Source organism: Mytilus galloprovincialis, chromosome 14, assembly GCF_965363235.1.
Source record: "Mytilus galloprovincialis chromosome 14, xbMytGall1.hap1.1, whole genome shotgun sequence".
Lineage (NCBI taxonomy): Eukaryota > Metazoa > Mollusca > Bivalvia > Mytilida > Mytilidae > Mytilus > Mytilus galloprovincialis.
The window spans coordinates 71,420,065-71,439,497 of NC_134851.1; the positions used below are offsets into that span (position 1 = coordinate 71,420,065).

Below are 19,433 nucleotides of genomic sequence, written 5' to 3' on the forward strand. Positions count from 1 at the left end.
ATTTCTTTGCTGGTTAGACTCCCTTTTTTGGGAGTTAAACACTGTGCGGGACAAATTTCTTCTCATGGGAAGATATATTTTCCCATGGGAATATTATATTTTTATTTTATTTTTTTCAGAATTTGTAAAAGTGCTATGAAATATCGATATGGATTGACAATCACTAGTAACCAATGACTGGAAAAATTTAACAGGCATTTCAATAAATTAAAAGTATTTCTATCATACTTTTACACTCAATAGTCTTTTTTTTTTTTATCGTTGAATGATTGATAGAAATTCTACCGTTCAGCGGCTGATTTTACAATTTGAATCTTTCACCTTTGTTTTCGGTCAATATCATCGTGCATTTCATGTAATAGTGTTCGCTGAACTGTCAAGTATCAGAAACATTCCTTTTGAATTTCAGAATTTAATTTAAGAATTAAAATTATAATTCTGTTTTAATCTATAAACATGGGGAATGACGAATCGTGTTTTAGATTGTTTTCTAATTATAACCTTATAATTTCGTGAATTTACATCATAATCATTATGAATGTACTTATCATTCTTTTTCGTCTACGTAACTCGATATGCGTGTTTTTCGCCACTAGAAAGATGTGCACTTACATTTTTTGTTCAAATTTTCTAATCATGCTTATGCAATGTTGTAACTCGTCTACACAAAAATCTTTTATTTCAATTCATTTTTGGCAAACACCTTTTGAAGTCTTTTCTAGATCTTTTATAACCTCTCGGGTAATTATCATAGAAAATCCAGAGTTTTGCATTTAAAGGGACGCGTACGGATGATCTTTGTGAAATATTCACTTGTACTTTACCCGTAGGCTGTCTTCGTGTACTGTAATTTATGGTTTAAAGGAATACGAATACTTTATTTCTCATAAAACTTCAATTGCTAGTTATCAATAACATACATAAACATAACTATAAGGTAAAATTATTACATGCATGTGTAAACGATACAACTAAATAAACTTGGAGGACTGACTTTAACATTTATAACTTTTACATAGTTTTTCTAATATTACAATATTTGATGAGTTTAACTGTTGAACAGCTTTAAAGATATAAGGGTTAGACTAACAGTAGTTCCTTAAACATTTCCTTCTTTTTCTATAGTTTAAATGTTTTACAATTCATAATGTAATGGTCCTCGTCATCAATGTTGTTTGAGTCACAGAGACGGCATATTCTCTCTTCTCTGTGTAAATCCTGACACCTTCTAGACTCAATCAGCAACTACCACATCTATATCTGCGTAATCATGGTAATATATGAATTTAGAAAGGTAAAAAGGAAAAGTAGTTTTCAAATTGATGATTCTTTTTGAAAATACGACAATATTATGTTTTATGCGATTCTGCAATAAAAGCAAAGAATTCTTCTTGAAACTGGTTTTTAGGTTTTTGTTTAATACATTTTGACACCCATTTATCACAAACAGTGCAGACGGACGGATAACTAATATACGTCCTTGCTGTGCATTATAATTTAAAATAGTTGTAATTTGCAATTGTTTAAAATTTGTATTTTTTCCTCACTAGATAGGTGAAAGTATGTTTAAAATTTAATATTAATTGCGAAAATGCATTACGAGCATTAATCTATACTTTTAAGTTCGAATTTAGAGTCTCAACTTTTTTCAAAATCTCTGTAATATTACCCATGCATTATTTATGTTTATGTCAAAAGCGTTTGATTGGATAATAGTTAAAGGTAGGCGTGGTTTTTGGTAACTTTCCTCCAATCAACTGGCCTATTCGACAAACCTGTGTGCGCTGATGCGTCTAAACTGGGTATTGTAACGATACGTGTCTTACATCAGAATCTAACGTGCGTGACCAATGTTTATTGTATAATTTTTTGTCATGTGGTCAAATTATCTCTGAAAAAGTTACAAAGGTTACAACTTTTTGAAAGATTTTTTTCGGCAGAAACCAACAGCACTATTTGACGAAGACGAAGACGAAATAAAGGATTAAATATTAACGTCCAGTGACATATATTATAATGATGTCGAAACAGAACTTGAAATTGACAATAGGTTTTCATAGAACCGTCGCTTTTCCAAAGAATTCACGCTTAGTTGCTATTTCACAACTTCGGGTTCGCATTATAGTTATACATGTACAAATAACTAACAATAAACAAATTCTGATGATTTCTGCAACTGTTCTAGGACCTTTTAGTTGTAATATAAATCTGTGATTTTTCTATATTCGTACTTTCGACGAAGCAAAGCAAGTTCGATCTAGATATGGACATTTATGCATTACACATTTACAATATTCAATAGTTGTACAAATTTTTTGTAGAACATGTAGAAAAATCCGTCTTTTCGAATAAAATCTGAATTTACGTACCATTGTAATATAGAGAATGGACATGGGGAATGTGTCAAAGAGATAACAACCCGACCAAAGAAAAAAACCAACATTGAGCAGAAGGTCACCAACAGGTCTTCAATGTAGCGAGAAATTCCCGCACCCGGAGGCGTCCTTCAGCTGGCCCCTAAACAAATATATACTATATAACTGACGTGGAAAGGTAACACATGCCCACCGAAAGCTCTTTTTTTGAGAGCCCAGGTGGTCGTGTGGTCTAGCGGGACGGCTGCAGTGCAGGCGATTTGGTGTCACGATATCACAGTAGCATGGGTTCGAATCCCGGCGAGGGAAGAACCAAAAATTTGCGAAAGCAAATTTACAGATCTAACATTGTTGGGTTGATGTTTAGACGAGTTGTACTATATATATATATATATATATATATATATATATATATATATATATATTTTGATAAATAAAAAGTCCTTGGTACAGAAAATATAATTTAAAAGTAAAAAACACAAAAAATCACATCATAAATCGAACATTGTTTCTGTTAGCGCTTTCACCGCATCTCCAGCGGTTCATCAGACAGAATTGTTATCGTTAATAGTAACGACTTGTGACGTTACGTTATAGTAACGTCATGCGGTAATTGTATATATCTTACGGAATTTTATTAACGGATCGAATTTCACTTCCTATTTAGTGTGGGCTTATAAAGTTCAATAAAATATTGTTCCTTGGCTTCACGCGGAATTTTATCTTCGGTCCACATCTTAAAAAAGGGATATATTTTAAATTTTCCCTTTCCACATCGGTCAAAGTGTTCAGAACAGGGAGAATTTCGAATTGACGGGTCTTTTATCTGCTGTTTATGAACTCTCACTCTATCAATTAGTCTATTTGTTTGACCTATGTAGTTTTTATTACAAGTGGGACAGGTTGCACAATAAATGACATTTTCCGATTTGCAGTTCATGCTTTTATTCGGTTTGATTACTGTGCCGGATTTCAGAGTTTTACTTTGTCCCACTTCTAGCATTTCGCACGTTCCACATCTGGGATCCCCGCATTTTTGTATTTCTTCTACCTTCTGTGTACTGAATTGTGCTCGTGTGAGAAGTTTCTTCAAATTTGGTGCTTGTCGACGGCTCCCAATAAGCTGTGATTTGTCGACAAGATCTTTCATTTTCTCTGATTTGTGAAGAATAGGTAAAAACCCTTTAGCAGAATTTAAGATCTGGTGATTACGTGGATTATGAGTTATAACAAAAGGAATTGATTGTTGTTTATCTTTTTAAGCCCACACTAAATAGGAAGTGAAATTCGATCCGTTAATAAAATTCCGTAAGATATATACAATTACCGCATGACGTTACTATAACGTAACGTCACAAGTCGTTACTATAACGTAACGTCACAAGTCGTTACTATTAACGATAACAATTCTGTCTGATGAACCGCTGGAGATGCGGTGAAAGCGCTAACAGAAACAATGTTCGATTTATGATGTGATTTTTTGTGTTTTTTACTTTTAAATTATATATATATATATATATAGTCCAGTGATAATAAACGCCATACTAATTTCCAAATTGTACACAAGAAACCAAAATTAAAATAATACAAGACTAACAAAGGCCAGAGCCTCCTGACTTGTGACTGGCGCAAAAATGCGGCGGGGTTAAACATGTTTTTATGAGATCTCAACCCCCCCCCCTATACCTCTAGCCAATGTAGAAACATGAATGCATAACAAAACGCACATTAAGATTCAGTTCAAGAGAAGTCTGAGTCTGATGTCAGAAGATGCATATACGGATCCTGGATTTAAATCAGATATGATCTGGCGGTTTTGTCTTTTTTTCAAAATACATATTTTTAATTGTGACTATCTTTAGTTCCGAATCTTTCTATCATTCTATATAATTGATTTAGTTTAAATGAAAATAAGGAACTTGGAATTAAAACACTGTTGAAGAGAAACTACATATTCGGGTTAAATTCACCTCAGTTTGTTAATTCAAGTTTCACATCTAACATCTTAATCCGTAATCCACATTTACCTGACGACCTTAAATTGTTTATTGTTTTATATCAATCGAATATCCTCACACAGGAGACTGAGACAAATATGTTATTTGTAATGGTATTTATCAAAACTAAAATGATTGAAAATATCTTTGTAGAATATGAATTTGCCTAATAAGCGTATAATTATAATACATAGATTTCAACATCTTCAATAGAGAGATTACTGATAAGATTCCCAAAATATATGAACATGTATAATGCGATTAGTGCTATATAGTATGTCAATGATATTGAATGCCGCTGAGTGTAAAATATTTGTCAGCTTAAAAAAATATTTTTGACACTGCTGGTTTTAATTTTCTGACTCAAGTATAAATTTAAGAAAAGTGTATAGTTTCTGAATATTTTTAGATTCAATATTTTATCATTATTATTATTTCAAAGTCTCACCACATACAAACATAAAATGAGAATCACAGAACTGAACAAAACATTTAAACATTTGTGTTGTATGCATCAATCTTTAAAAGATAAATGAGAGACGTATAAGACACAATATATAAATATAAACAAATTTTTATTCATTTAAATTGAAAATTTACAGTGTCCGTATACTAAATGAAATTAAACATCTTTTTCTTTAAGAACAAGTGAAATAAAATGCCGTTTCTTTTCAATAAAATATTGTTGATGTTTTTGGCACCTATTGCAGCAACATTGTCGTTATTGAATAAATATATAAATTGTTAAATTAGCATGATACATTTTTATGTCTATAATGGGTATTATTTCCAATTAGACAACAGTCCACAAGAGACCAAAATGACAGAGACATTAACAAATATAGGTCACCGTACGGCCTTCAACAATGAGCAATACCAAATCCGCATGGTCAGCTATAAAAGGCCCCGATATGACAATGTAAAACAATTCAAACAAGAAAACTAACCGCCTTATTTATATAACAAAAAAAAATGAACGCAAAATAAATATGTAACACATAAACAAACGACAACTACTGAATTGCAGGCTCATGACTTGGGACAGGCACATACATAAATGATGTGGTGGGGTTAAACATGTTAGCGGGCTCCCTATCATCTCCCTAGTCTCGGTCAGTAGTATAAAAGTACATGTACAACATTAAAACGAACTATAAGAATCAGTTTAAATAGGCTTAACTCATCAGGTGGACAAAAACATGGAGGGGTAGAATGTAATATTTGTAACTGGTCGTTAAGCAACCATGAATCATTTAATCTATTCTTTATATTTTCATCTCTTTATTCTGTAATTATGTGCTTATCCCATTATCATCTTTATTTCTGTAAACTCCATTTATTTACTTTCATAGCCTCATATATGTACATGTACATGGTATTTGTTACAGGAACAATTTTGACATAAAAAAATTACAAAGTTAGTGTCCATATTTTTCAGGACACGATAAATGACTTGAATTTAGCTAGAAGGTTTTTTTTCTAAGAAAATCCAGTTTTTAACACACTTATGCTTAATACTCACACTATCAGCCCACTTGTGAACTTTTGCATTTAACCGATTTGAGCTCATGTTAGTCAATCTACACCACAAACGAATAATACTTTTCCACTGTTTATATCAAAAATAGGTGGTATTCCTAAGTCTCTCGTAACTGCAGCATTTGGTGCATATTTTCGTACTCCGAGAAAAAAAAATCTACAAGCCCTATTATGTATAGAGTTGATACAGGAATATGTTTTTTGACCCCATATACCTGCTCCGTATTCTATTATAGGACAAACCAGTCTTTCATACAATTTTACAAATACAACGAAACAAACACCACCTAAAACAATCGTTTTACAAAAAACATCAACTTCGAATTACAATGAAGTTTGACTAAAAAAAACCAAAAAAGTATCATAAAGTCAAAATAATTAACCTATAAAAAAATACACACAAAAAAGAAAGAAATACAAAGTTTTGTTTTAAATCCTACAAAAACAATTATATAACACGGCAAACAAAAAGGTGGAAGCCGTGTATTTGTTATGTTTCTTTATTTCTGCATGGATCAGTGTTTTTATTACCTGGTTAATTACTGGCACGTGTCGTCGGACAAAACCTTTGATGACAGAAAAAATCAAAATTACGGATTAACTACAATTTCTAATGACTAAAAAATCAGATACATTATCTTCATGAAAAACAGCGTCCGATGGTATCTTTTTTTACATTCATAGCACCATCCCATCATAGGCTTAGTGCACTTTCTTGAGCTTAGTGCACCAAAGCGGCCTATGTGGTGTTTAGACGCTCCCCAATATACCGTCGTATATTACAAAATTAAGAATGGAAATGGGGAATGTGTAAAAGAGACAAAAACCCGACTATAGAGCAGACAAAAGAGGACGGCCTATATTACGGGTCATCAATGTAGCGAGAAACTCATGCATATACATACATGCATTATTGTATGCACATGCTTGGACTTATAGATGCATATATATACGTGTACAAGTCCAAATTGTGTTATAACGTATTTCTTATACAAATACAGGAACATCTTAATGCTAATCCAAACGTACGGGGGTCAATATCTGCAAATCTTCCGGTAATTACAAGTCATTTAAAAAAAAGTGAAATTATAGTGTATTTTAACAAAAAAATAATTATGGATGAATAGATAAATTTATTTTAAAGAATTCCAATCCCTTAAAACGAGGCACCATCATATATACTTATAAAACAGCTCAAATTCTAATAACTGAAGAGACATGTATTTTCGAAATGCGCATCTGGTACAAGAAAATTCGTACCGTTAATTGTATTCTATATTAACCAGTGACACGTGTCCTAATTTTTAAGAAAAGGGATAGAAAAAGAATGAAACAAAAATAACCGGTTTTTTAAAACTATATTTTCAAAATGAACTGCATAATTTAAACCGCTTTAATGCGGGGTTCACACATTGCCGATTACTGCTCCCGTTTGAGATCAGACAGCAATACGACACGAAAAGTGAAAAAGTCGGATTAGTATCCTCAATTATCTGGAATGTCCTATCATTGTCTGAACACAGTCGTGTTAGTTCGTAACAGATTCTTACGGGTCGGGAAGTGTCCGAATAGTTCGGCAAAGCACCCCGACAGTTAGGTGCGTCCCGTAACATTCGGGACAACTCAGCCGATTTTGTCTAGTCGGATTACAACCGTGGTTATGTCGTGACAGATTCTGCTGTATCGGATCGAATTCCGAACAATGTCTTATGTATTCTGGACGGTGTCTTGTGGAACGGGAATGATCTGGAGTAATTTTTCATATTTGTTTTTCTGCCGATTGAGTCCAGATTGCATCCAGATCTTGTCGATTGCGAACCGTTTTTTGCCGAAACCGTTCCGAAACAGTCCCTTTATTTATACGAAATTAATCAATGATACCCACGTCAGAGTCCCGATAATTACAGAATACAATACGACTGAGACCAGACAAAGCCGTTTGCAATGCGATAGAGCGGACCGTGATAGGATTACGTTCCGTCAGTACCTGATCATCCCGAATATGCCGAGAGTTTTCTAACGGATATCTTCCGTCAGCGTCGGTTCACTGTCTGGTCACTGTCTGATCTCTGTCGGATTACGTTCGGTAGAGTCGGGACGAAGTCGTGACATACTCGGTCGAATTTTACCTGGCGAAAAATACAAATCGGGTTAGAAGCGGATTCAGAACGGGATTGTCGGTACTAATTCGCTTAGAAACTGTTGAATATCGTCGCTTCCTGAACACTATCTGATTGTTGTCGCGATCAAATTATTTTTTTTTACAAATTTTGATTTAAGTTTGAATTTCCATCCACGATTCACAGGATCTTGATCAGACTTTTGATAAATTTTAATCGGGAATGGTCCTGTCGAGGATGGTAGTAAAAATCGTGAATGTGTGACCCCAGCTTAAGGTGTTTCATTTTATTTTATGTTTGTGCGTATACGAAAAAATGATAGCAAGTTAAACTTCAATGTTCATGACTTACAAATATTATATTTCTTGTAAAATTGATAGATGAGCGGTTTTCACAAATACCGAACATAAGAATATAGCGTACACGTCAATTAATGGACAAGCAACCCAACGAGAAAAATATAATTTCAGAGGCATCTACATGTACATGTATAACTAGTTTTGAGTTAGAGAAATCATTCAACATGTTCAATGCCATGCTTACGATTCATTTCAGATTTGTGCGTTTTTTTCGATTTACGAATAGGTCAATAAGATACAAAAAAGTAATTGAAGCAAAAAAAAGATACATGAAATAACGAATTAACATAAGTGTACAAATACATACCTAGGTGCATTTACTAAAACAACATTTTTTTTCTTCATATTATTGTAATTTTATGTTTATGTACATGATGTACCCGATATGGAGCTCTTCTGAAATTAAAAATCACTTGAATGGGTATTTCTGGTGTATATACATGTATAACACGTGATATCTACATGTACAATATACGGAAATGACACGGCTGGGTATTGTAAAGTTACTGAAGGTAGATTACTGGCAGGTGTATATCCCCGGGCGAAAAAATTACTGATTTGTGAAAACGGTTAGGTGTAATTTGTCATATTGTAAACGTTTGAATAGCGCTCATCTCTTCTGTTTTATAATATTAATTGCGCCAATAAATGGAACTTGACACATTCCCCATTTCCATTCTCAATTTTATTAATTGTGTCATATTTACCTCGAAACTATTGCCCAAACTATTAACATATTTACACGTACATGTAACATTATAATACTTACTTCAACTGTTAAATAACTTTATAATTACTAAAATTCGAAATTATGTACTTCTCCTTCCGTATGCCATGTTTTTTGTGTCAATTCTATCTTTCCACCAGGTCCCTAGTGCACTTTTTGTCAGTCTAAGTGCACTAAGGAGGCCCTTTCAGTTTGCGAATTCTGAACCTACATGTACATACCGAAAAGGACCTCCTCAGTGCTCTAAGAAGAAACATTTGAAAACAAGTCTATAATATTTGCACAATTAAATGAGTGTTTTATTGGCGCAAATGAATGTTGCAGTTTTTATGATAAAGTGATAAAAAAAAAAAAAAAAAAAGAATTCGCGTAATTAACTTGTGGCGCAAATTTATTCTTTTTTAGCCAAACTGGATATCGGCCTTCAAAACATTGTGTATACACAAACAAAGCAATATTTATCTTTCACGCATTCTAGCCGGAGAATAAAATTTTTTGCAATTTGTGTAGGATTTTAATTTTAAAATGCAATGAACAAGTAAGAAGATCGTTAGAAACCTTAAGTGAATCGGAAAATGAGCTATGCACGATGAAAGGGAAAAGGTTGGTGCGTCGATAAAAATTTCATGGATGCACTTGATAATTGTAAAATTTCAAGTCTTTAAATAACATCCATTTGTAGAACTGATTATTTCGATCCTTCAAATATATGTAGAATAATAATAAAAAAAAATATATTATTAAGTCTCTTTCATATAAATACTGTAGATTTGTATTTGATCATCGATTGCAAACATAACGTTCAGTGAGAAATATTTCATGTATTCGTACAGAGAACAAATCAACTTCTTTCAGAATACAATTGATTGGTTATTGAAGTAAATGATTTGCGACAGAATAAGTGAAACTTGGCCAGCAGCTTACCTCTCAAATAAAGTAATATAAAAAAAGGTAGAGTTAATTCTGTATTTCAGTCATACTGCACTCAAGCACTTTTTACAGTCAATACCGAAAATATGAAAGACATCGATTTAAATTATGTACACAATAAATAATTTCTGTGTAGTTTTCCGTGTCTACATTTACATACGAGTACAATATAGTAAACTGTATAATTTGTGTATGTATTTGATCCTATGAGCTGTATATTTTCTTACGGAATAAAGAATTATTATAGGAAAACAGAAAAAAGAGAAACGGTAAATATACAGGAATACATAAAGTTTTATAAATAGTTGCAAAGGACCACACGTAACTTACATGCCACGAGTTTTCATAGAACCTGGCAATTTTTGAAACGCATGTATATATGCGATAAAGATCTAGTGCATTTGAGCAAATCAAAATAATGTTATATATCTAACTATTTTATTTTCAACAGATTCACAAGTTTTGCATTTTTAAACCGCGTGTGCATATATATTTTAATGTTTTTATTTTCATTCCTTATATATGAACATGTCACGTGTATTATTCGGGCGCCCTATTATTCATTCGCTTGATTAAATTGTGAAACATGCGACTTTACTAAGACTGTACGCATTTAAAGTTTGAAACAAAAAACTGCAATTGGCGCAAATTGATTCTGCCCAAACGATAGATACATCGAGGTCGTTTTGCTTGAGTGATTTACCTGTAAAAAGCCCGGGTCTCATCCATGTTTAAAACGAATTAATGCATGTTTGAAATATCTTAACAGGGGCGTGGCCTATTAGTTTGACGCAACTAACCACTAACTTGATTTCAATTGATCGACTGCAGAGAAATCTATTTGACTGGCGTTAAAATGAATTGATATGAATTGAAATGAATTAAATATAATTTTTAATTTTTGTCAATCTTTATCAAATAACGATCAATCTCATTTAAATAGCGTTAACACGTTTTTGTCCGATCAAGTTAAATTCGGGTTACTAGTGTATACGGCGAATGTAGGAACTTCCGTTGCTTACGAGAATGATAAAATAACTTACCGAAGTCTTCAATCAACTTCTTCTCTTTAGAAATGAATTTCCGAAATTATGCCTTCCTTATGACGTGTTTAAACAAACAATGTGTATTTAAACCTTAATACACTTCAGTAAATCTAAAAAATCTCAACATTTAAATCAGGTGGTATATGATGTGTGTTATATTTTTAAATAATATTTTACGTTGTTGGAAATCAGATTCTTCAACTGCATCGATTGTAATAAGATATTAATCCGCTCGATACAGTTCAATTTCAAACGTGAGGTTTATTGTGTTGAACCAAATTTTTAAATGTCTCGCGCAAGCTTGGATAAATATCAATTTTACGACACATGTTGTTAAAACCTGTTTCTCTAATCAAAACTGTATAAAGGAAATCTTTATCGTTCTTTTTTCAATGATCTCGAAAACTATGTGCACTTTTTATTTATTTTTACTTTAAGCCCTGTATAAACACAGATTTCCTATTCGTTGATATTAGCGAGCTTTTGTTATTCGTATATCAGTGAAACCAGTCAAACGATTTGCTTTGTATGGATTTGAAGGTTAAGGTAAAAAATCATGTTTCTATTTATTATAAATATAAACTGGTTGCTATGTTTGGCTTTGAGCGTTCCGGATGAAGGTAGATCCAGAAAAGCGCTTCGGACGCAAGAAATTATCAAACGTTGTTTTCAATTTTTTACATCACTGGGTCGAAACCTCTGCTGGTGGACTATCAGCCCCCGAATGTATCATCCGCTCAGTAGTCAGTACTTAAGTACTGACATGATTTAACAAACTTTTCTAAAATTGTCCGTTTACAAATTTCGATATTATTTAGAAACTAAGCTTTCAACTTCCGCAGGCAAAGTTTGCTTTAGATGAATTTGGCTATGTCTTTAACGTATTTTTTACATATAGCTCTTCAACGGTTTCGGTACTTATACATCCCAGGATTCCAAATGTTTGGCTTTTAGCGTTTCTGATGAAGGTAACTTAAGAAAAGCGTTCGGACGCAAGAAAGTATTAAACGTGTTGTTTTCAATTTTTAACCACTTTAAAAAATAGTTTTCAAAAATAATTATTTAAGGAATAGGACATTCTGTCATTTGAACTTACGAAAAGCTGTCATTAGGATGAATTTAATAGAAGTAAAACTTTAATATGGTGACAATTACATATTAATCTTTACAAAGTTGTACCATTGTATATATTCATGCATTGGTATCAATACCAAACCAAAACGTAGTGATACAACGAATTGGAATGAGATCTTTTGAAAGGTGGGTCGATACAAATCAGAAGATGGATTGCAAAAATTATTTTATGTAGAAATAATTTAAAATCTGCTAGCATTAATTGGTATATTATACATGTTATATAAACTATAGATATAAATGTTACAATTATCATAAGACAAAATATTTTTTTAATTTTTAAAAAATGCGCCTCTGGCGTAGACAATTCCATACCAGTATATATGAGGAGGTCATCCAGGTTTAATTTGACGTTGATAACGCTTTCATTAAGTATAAGAAGTGGTAAGTTCGTGTTGCTTATTCTTTAGTTTTCTATGTTATGTCTTCTGTACTATTATTTGTCTGTTTGTCTTATGAACTTTAGCCATGGCGTTGGCAGTTTTTGTTTACTCTTCCTTTGGTATCATTCGTCCCCCTTTTGTGACATAGATATATGAAGATGTGGTTTGAGTGTCAATGAGACAACTCTCAATCAACATAACAATTTATAAAAGTAAACCAGTATAGGTCAATGTTCGGCCTTCAACACGGAGCCTTGGCTCACACCGATAAAAAAGCTATAAAGGACCCCAAAATTACTAGTGTAAAACCATTCAAACGGGAAAAACAACGGTCTAATATTTGTTTTATATGTCAATAGATATTTATCATATCCACATGTGTTTCTTTTTTGAGCGTTTTCTTTTGATTTCTTATCTTGTTGTTTATTTATAATATAAAAGATACTTCGACGCCTTTATGTGAATACTAGTGCATGAGGTTTTTGAGCTATGTACGTTTGTTTTTTTACCGTTAAATCTCACCAATCTTTAATATATATTCTATGCTGATCGTTTTTCTACATCCGCTCTTTTATCAACGAAAAGGAAATCTGAATTTATGCATGCTACTAGTAAAAGTAAATAAAACGTGTACATACTAGTAAAAATAAATAAAACGTGCACATACAAGTCAGGAGCCTCTGGTGTTTGTTAGTCTTGTATGATTTTTAATTTTAGTTTCATGTGTATAATTCGGAGTTTAGTATGACGTCCATTATCACTGTACTAGTATACATATTTTTAAGGGGCCAGCTGAAGGACACATATGGAGGCAGGAGTTTCTCGCTACATTGAAGACCCATTGGTGGCCTTTTGCTGTTGTCTGCTCTATGGTCGGGTTGTTGTCGCTTTATCACAGTCCCCATGTCCTTTCTCTATTTTATTTATGTAGTTTTTGAGATCATTGAAATAAGAACGATAAAGATTTTCTAGTTTTATCAGAGAAACATGTTTTACCAATATTTCTCGTAAAATTGATATGTCTCCAAGCTTGACAGAGACATTTCAAAAATGTGTACAATACAAAAAACTTCACGTTTGAAATTTAACTCATAAAGTGGGGAAACATCTAATTACAATCGATGCAGTGGTAGACTCTATTTTTAAACTACTTAAAATATTATTAAAAATATTACACACATAATATATTTGATTGATCGGTGAATTATCTGGGATCGATGACCCATCGATTTTGCCAGATTCGTCAAACAAGCTATGTGAGAGTTCCGCATGACATTCGACAGCGACCAGTCAGTAAATGTAATATATGCACAAATGGTACGGAGACGTGCATACTCAAAATTAGTATAGCAACATTGTCTAGAACATGTGATAAAAGCGGACATATAAGAAGACCTTTTTACTCGTTGTGTATTTAACTTGTGCACAATTCTATATAACAAAATAGATAAAAAAAACTTTGCACGCATTATATGTGTAATTTCATTATTGCTTCTTTATTTTCTGTAAAAATATCTAAACTTGATAGATGAAGGTTTATATAAAAAGCCTGCATTTTGACAAACTTGAAATATCAATTTTCTCCTATCATCCAGCAAAATAAATGTTTCAGACAGTATATAAAAGAAATAATTTAAAGAAAAATTCCCACATGATATCCCTCGAGTGTATTATTTAAAGATTTGTATTAAACGATCAACGCGTCTTTTCTGATGCTATAGATATGTAAATACAAAAGACATTTAATTAATATTTTTACGGACAAGTACTTTAAATATTTAATCTGTGTAGACAAACAATTGAATGATGAAATAGACAAAGGAATCTTTGAAAGACCTGCTTTGCTGAGTTGATATAATCGTAGATCGTAAAGAGCATTATGATTATAAGCCCGCCATTTTAAGATTATCTGCAAATTGTTCTAACACGGTATACATAAACTTGCTAACATCTATATCATTTGAACTGTTGTGGACATTTGTCTCATTGCCAATCTTTTATATTACATTTGTATTATGTATTCAAAATTATTAGTAAAAAGGGGACGAAATATACCAAAGTCAAACTCATAAATCTAAAATAAACTGACAACACCATGGCTAAAAATGAAAAAGACAAACATACAAGCAAAAGTACACATGACACAACATAGAAAACTAAAGAATAAACAACACGAATCCCACCAAAAACTAAAGGCGATGTTATGTGCTCCGGAAGGGTTAGAAGATCCACATTTGGCACCCGTCTTGTTGCTTATTTGATTATAAATTCGGTAAATAGTCTAATTCGGTAGGTCACAATCATGAAAGGAAAGGGAATTGTAGTTAAGACGTAAGGAACATATCCAGTATCATTTGTGAAACGGTTATTCCATAACGGTCAAGATGAATTTTCCAAATCACCTCATATAAGAACAGATCTTCAACAAACATGTAAAAATGAAAAGATGCTGCAATAGAAAACGGTCAACCAAAAACCAAAGAATGTGCATAAAGATATTATTGTCAATGTGGAAACATATTTTTGATAACTTAGAAGGAGGGTATTCCTTCAATTTTATCAAACTTAGTTGATAAGTAAGATAAAAGTAGTGTATCTATTTTCATTTAAAGACTTTCTGGTGTAAATTCATCAATAAATGCGTAAATTCATAGTTGGTAAAAACCCACCAATGACGCTTCGATCAAAAAGATTTAAATGAAGTTCGAAGATGACTTGCATAATGGACCCTAGTTCCGTGAAATAGTATCTTTGATTCTCAAAACACTATAAACATTTATACAAAGGCTTTGCTGCATTTATTGGTAATATCATATGCAGACTAAACTAAATTGAAAGATTCAGTATACAAATAGAATCCTTGGAATACAATGATATCGGAGGAAACCATCACATTGTATCCTTGTGGTTACAATAATGTATAACGACCATTGTAATCCGATTGATGCTACAGATATGTAAACACAAAAGATATTTAATTGTTATTAAAATGTACAATGTATATAGACTTTAAATATTATAGATTCGCAGATAAATGTTTACATTGACCCTTGTATTATCAAATATCAGCTCTACTACAATTATACGTTTCATCGTTTAGACCAATGTATCGTTCTGCACGCAAATTTAAAGAGAAATTGTACTTGTTTTGCAATCATAAAATCAAGCAATGTATTTAATAAGGAGTGGTCGTTACCTGTTACAAAGAAAGCAATTATAGGAGAAACTCATCAAAGATACAAAGCTTATAGTACATCTGATTAATATGATAAAATTGAAAATAGAAATGACTAATAACGATATTCACTTTAAACACAATAGAGCAAGTTGAGGCAATAGTAGTATACAATAGTATATAAGCCTATATTGTTGAAATTGTCAGATTATTCCTTTAACGAGTTGTTGCCTGATTTCAAAATGTTTTGTCATGTCTCATCTTTTCACTAAGAAGATAAAGACAACAACATAGAAAAACTGAGTAGTGCATATATTCAAAAAATCAAACTTACATTAAAACTTATTACTTTATACTCTAAAAATACAAAAAAGCAAACGTAGAGTATCATTGTTAATATTGATATGTCTTTTGAAAAGCTAGCTTTATTAGAAAGACAAGCATACTTCTACAGTACTTGAATGATCGGTGACTGATCCGTTACTATGATTGAATGATCGATGAATGATCTTGGATCGATGACCCATCGATTCTGCAAAAAGCTATGTAAGAGTTCCCATGCATGACATTCGACAGCGAGCAGTTAGTAAATTTAGTATATGCACAGATCGGACGGAGACATTCATTATCAAAACTAGATACCATTGAGATGGGAGCCATCTCTGTGGGCCCCGCTGTCAATAACGTAGGGTAAATAAGTTGTATGGATAATCTGATATGAAGCATTATTTGAAGTTATTACATTTACAAACCGACAGACAGACGGTCAAGTATAAAGTATGAAATATTAACGGTTCTCGAGAGGTAGAGCGGACACAATTTGTGAAGAACAACGAACGAATGGATAGACCGACGGACTGACCTTTGACCTAGGATGCATACATTATGACACATTCTCTGGTGTTGGTTAATATATGTGTTAAGTTGAAAATGTTTGTCAGGTATAAAGTATGAAATAATAACAGCTGTCCTCTCAAAATATAGTGTGGATCAAATTTGTTAGCGATGGACAGACCAACAGACAAACAGACCTTTGACCTAGGAAGTTGTACATACATCATGACACACCCTCTGGTGTTGGTTAAAATGGATGTCAAGTATAATATTTGAAATCATAACGGTTCTCAAGATATAGAGCGGACACGATCTTCCCCACAGGACACGGGGTTGTCAACTGATATCAAAGTTTTTTTTACCTTGACCTTTGACCTAGGAAGTTGTACATACATCATGACACGTCCTCTGGTGGTGGTTAACATGGATGTCAAGTATAAACTTTGAAATCATAACTGTTGTCTAGATATGGAGCAGACACGATCTTCACCACAGGACACGGGGTTGTCTACTGAAACCAAAGTTTTTGACCTTGACCTTTGACCTAGGAAGTTGTACATACATCATGACACACCCTCTGGTGTTGGTTAATAAACATGTTAAGTATTTAGTATAAAATCATAACGGTTATCTAGATATGGAGCGGACACGATCTTCACCACAGGACACGGGGTTGTCAACTGAAACCAAAGTTTTTGACCTTGACCTTTGACCTAGGAAGTTGTACATACATCATGACACACCTTCTGGTGTTAGTTAATATGGATGTCAAGTATAAACTTTGAAATCATAACGGTTCTCAAGATATAGAGCGGACACGATCTTCACCACAGGACACAGGGTTGTCAACTGAAACCAAAGTTTTTTTACCTTGACCTTTGACCTAGGAAGTTGTACATACATCATAACACGCCCTCTGGTGGTGGTTGATAAACATCTAAAGTAAAAAGTATGAAATCATAATGGTTCTCTAGATATGGAGCGGACACAAAGTTAAAGTATTACGGACGGACGGACGGACAGACTGATCACTATAGGGCGACCCGCTAAAGGCGGTGCCCTAATAATTATGACAATATAGTCTACAATATGTGATAAACGCGGACTTCTTCGAAGACTCCTTTACTCGTTGTGTAATTAAATTGTGCTCAATAATATATAACAAATGTATATATTTTTTTTGCACGCATTATATGTGTAATTTAATTATTGTTTCTTTGATTTCTGTCAACAATTTTATAGAAGATCGTAACTTGATAAATTATGGTTTATATATAAATATATATAAAAAAAAACTGGTATTTTGACAAACTTGAAAAATCGATTTTCTTAAAATGTTTAAGACAGAAAATTAAATTAAGGAATTAGTTTATAGAAAAATTTCCCACATGACATTCCATATAGTGTATTCTTTAAACAATTATTTTGAGTGACCAACGCGTCTTTACTGATGCTATAGATATGTAAATACAAAAGACATTTAAATAATATTCTATGGACACGTACTTTAAATTTTAATCTTTGTAGACAATTATTTGAATGACGTTACAAAATAAACATAGGAATCTTTAAAAGACCTGCTTTACTGATTTGATATAATCGCAGATCGTAAAGAGCAATTTGATTATTAGCACGCCAGTTTAAGATTATCTCCAAATTGTTCTATTTTCAAACCGTACAACATTTTGGTTATTCTTTATAGGTTAAGAATTTGAAATGTTGATATTTAAGGATCCTTTATATAACAAAACAGTAAAACGCAAAATACCAAAATCCCATATCAATTCAAATAAGGAGGAGGGTCCATCCATGGAAGTATTATATTGACAGGAACTAAAACGATTAATTAGCATTAATTTATAAGGAGGAGGGTTCATCTAACTGTAAAAAAATCATAATAATGCGTTATTCATATGTTTCAGATTGAAGACAATAAGAAAATGTGTATTCCAATTTTAATTAGAATAAGTACAGGAACTCTTTAATCAACTAAAAAGAAAAGACAGGGCAAGGCAACAATTTAGCAAAATGTATTTTTATCAGGCCTTGCGGTAATAAATGTTTCAAGCAAGATTATTGTACTTATAATCACAAATCAATTATATCAGGTACAGTTTATAATTGATGCAACGATTAGCTCTGTTTTGAGGTATCATTTAACATATGAGATTATTTGATTTCATCATTATAAGATTGGAAAAAATGTAATACAAATCACTTAAAATCTAGCTTAACTTTTTTATTTGAAAACAATTAATTAATGTTCTACGTTTCTAGAAAACGTTGTTTTTGATTCTTCTTGATATTTTTAGTTATGCACAAGTGTATGAATCAAATAGATCTTCAGTTTTATAAATAATTGCGTTTTATCTTTGTTATAGGCATTGCTTTTGTTTTGTTCATTTATATATTGTTTTGAAATAAGTAACTTTTCCAATCATTCCAGCAGAACAGGATCAGAAAGCGTCGTTTTGATATTGATTCTTTAATTTTTATTACTTTTTTTCTAGAATTTTAAAAAGTAAAATAAAAAAGAAAAGTAAGTATAAAATTTTCTGTTGCCGATAAAGAAAACATGGCTTTATTTATAGAATATAAAAAAAGCTGGAACAATTGTCATATATTTAAAATAAAATGTACTGAAAAACATTTTCAGCGTACCTTTTATTTGACCCTTTCGTCGTACTTTGGATAAAATTTGTCAAAAAGTATACAATGTTATTTTGACAAAGATGCAGAAATAAGTATAAGAATTGTATACATAGTATACATAACAAATACGAACAACTCAAATAAATGAGAAATTAAATTATA

At 32.2% G+C, this 19,433-nt stretch overlaps 1 protein-coding gene across 1 annotated transcript in view; it reads right to left on the minus strand.

The window, feature by feature from the left end:
- Nucleotides 1–11,146, minus strand: part of LOC143058174 (uncharacterized) — a 155,545-nt gene extending 144,399 nt beyond the window's left edge. Inside the window, exon 1 of the mRNA XM_076231637.1 lies at nucleotides 11,091–11,146. The gene's annotated coding sequence lies outside the window, so the exon portion shown is untranslated. The remainder of the gene's footprint in view (nucleotides 1–11,090) is intronic.
- Between the last annotated feature and the right edge of the window lie 8,287 nt (nucleotides 11,147–19,433).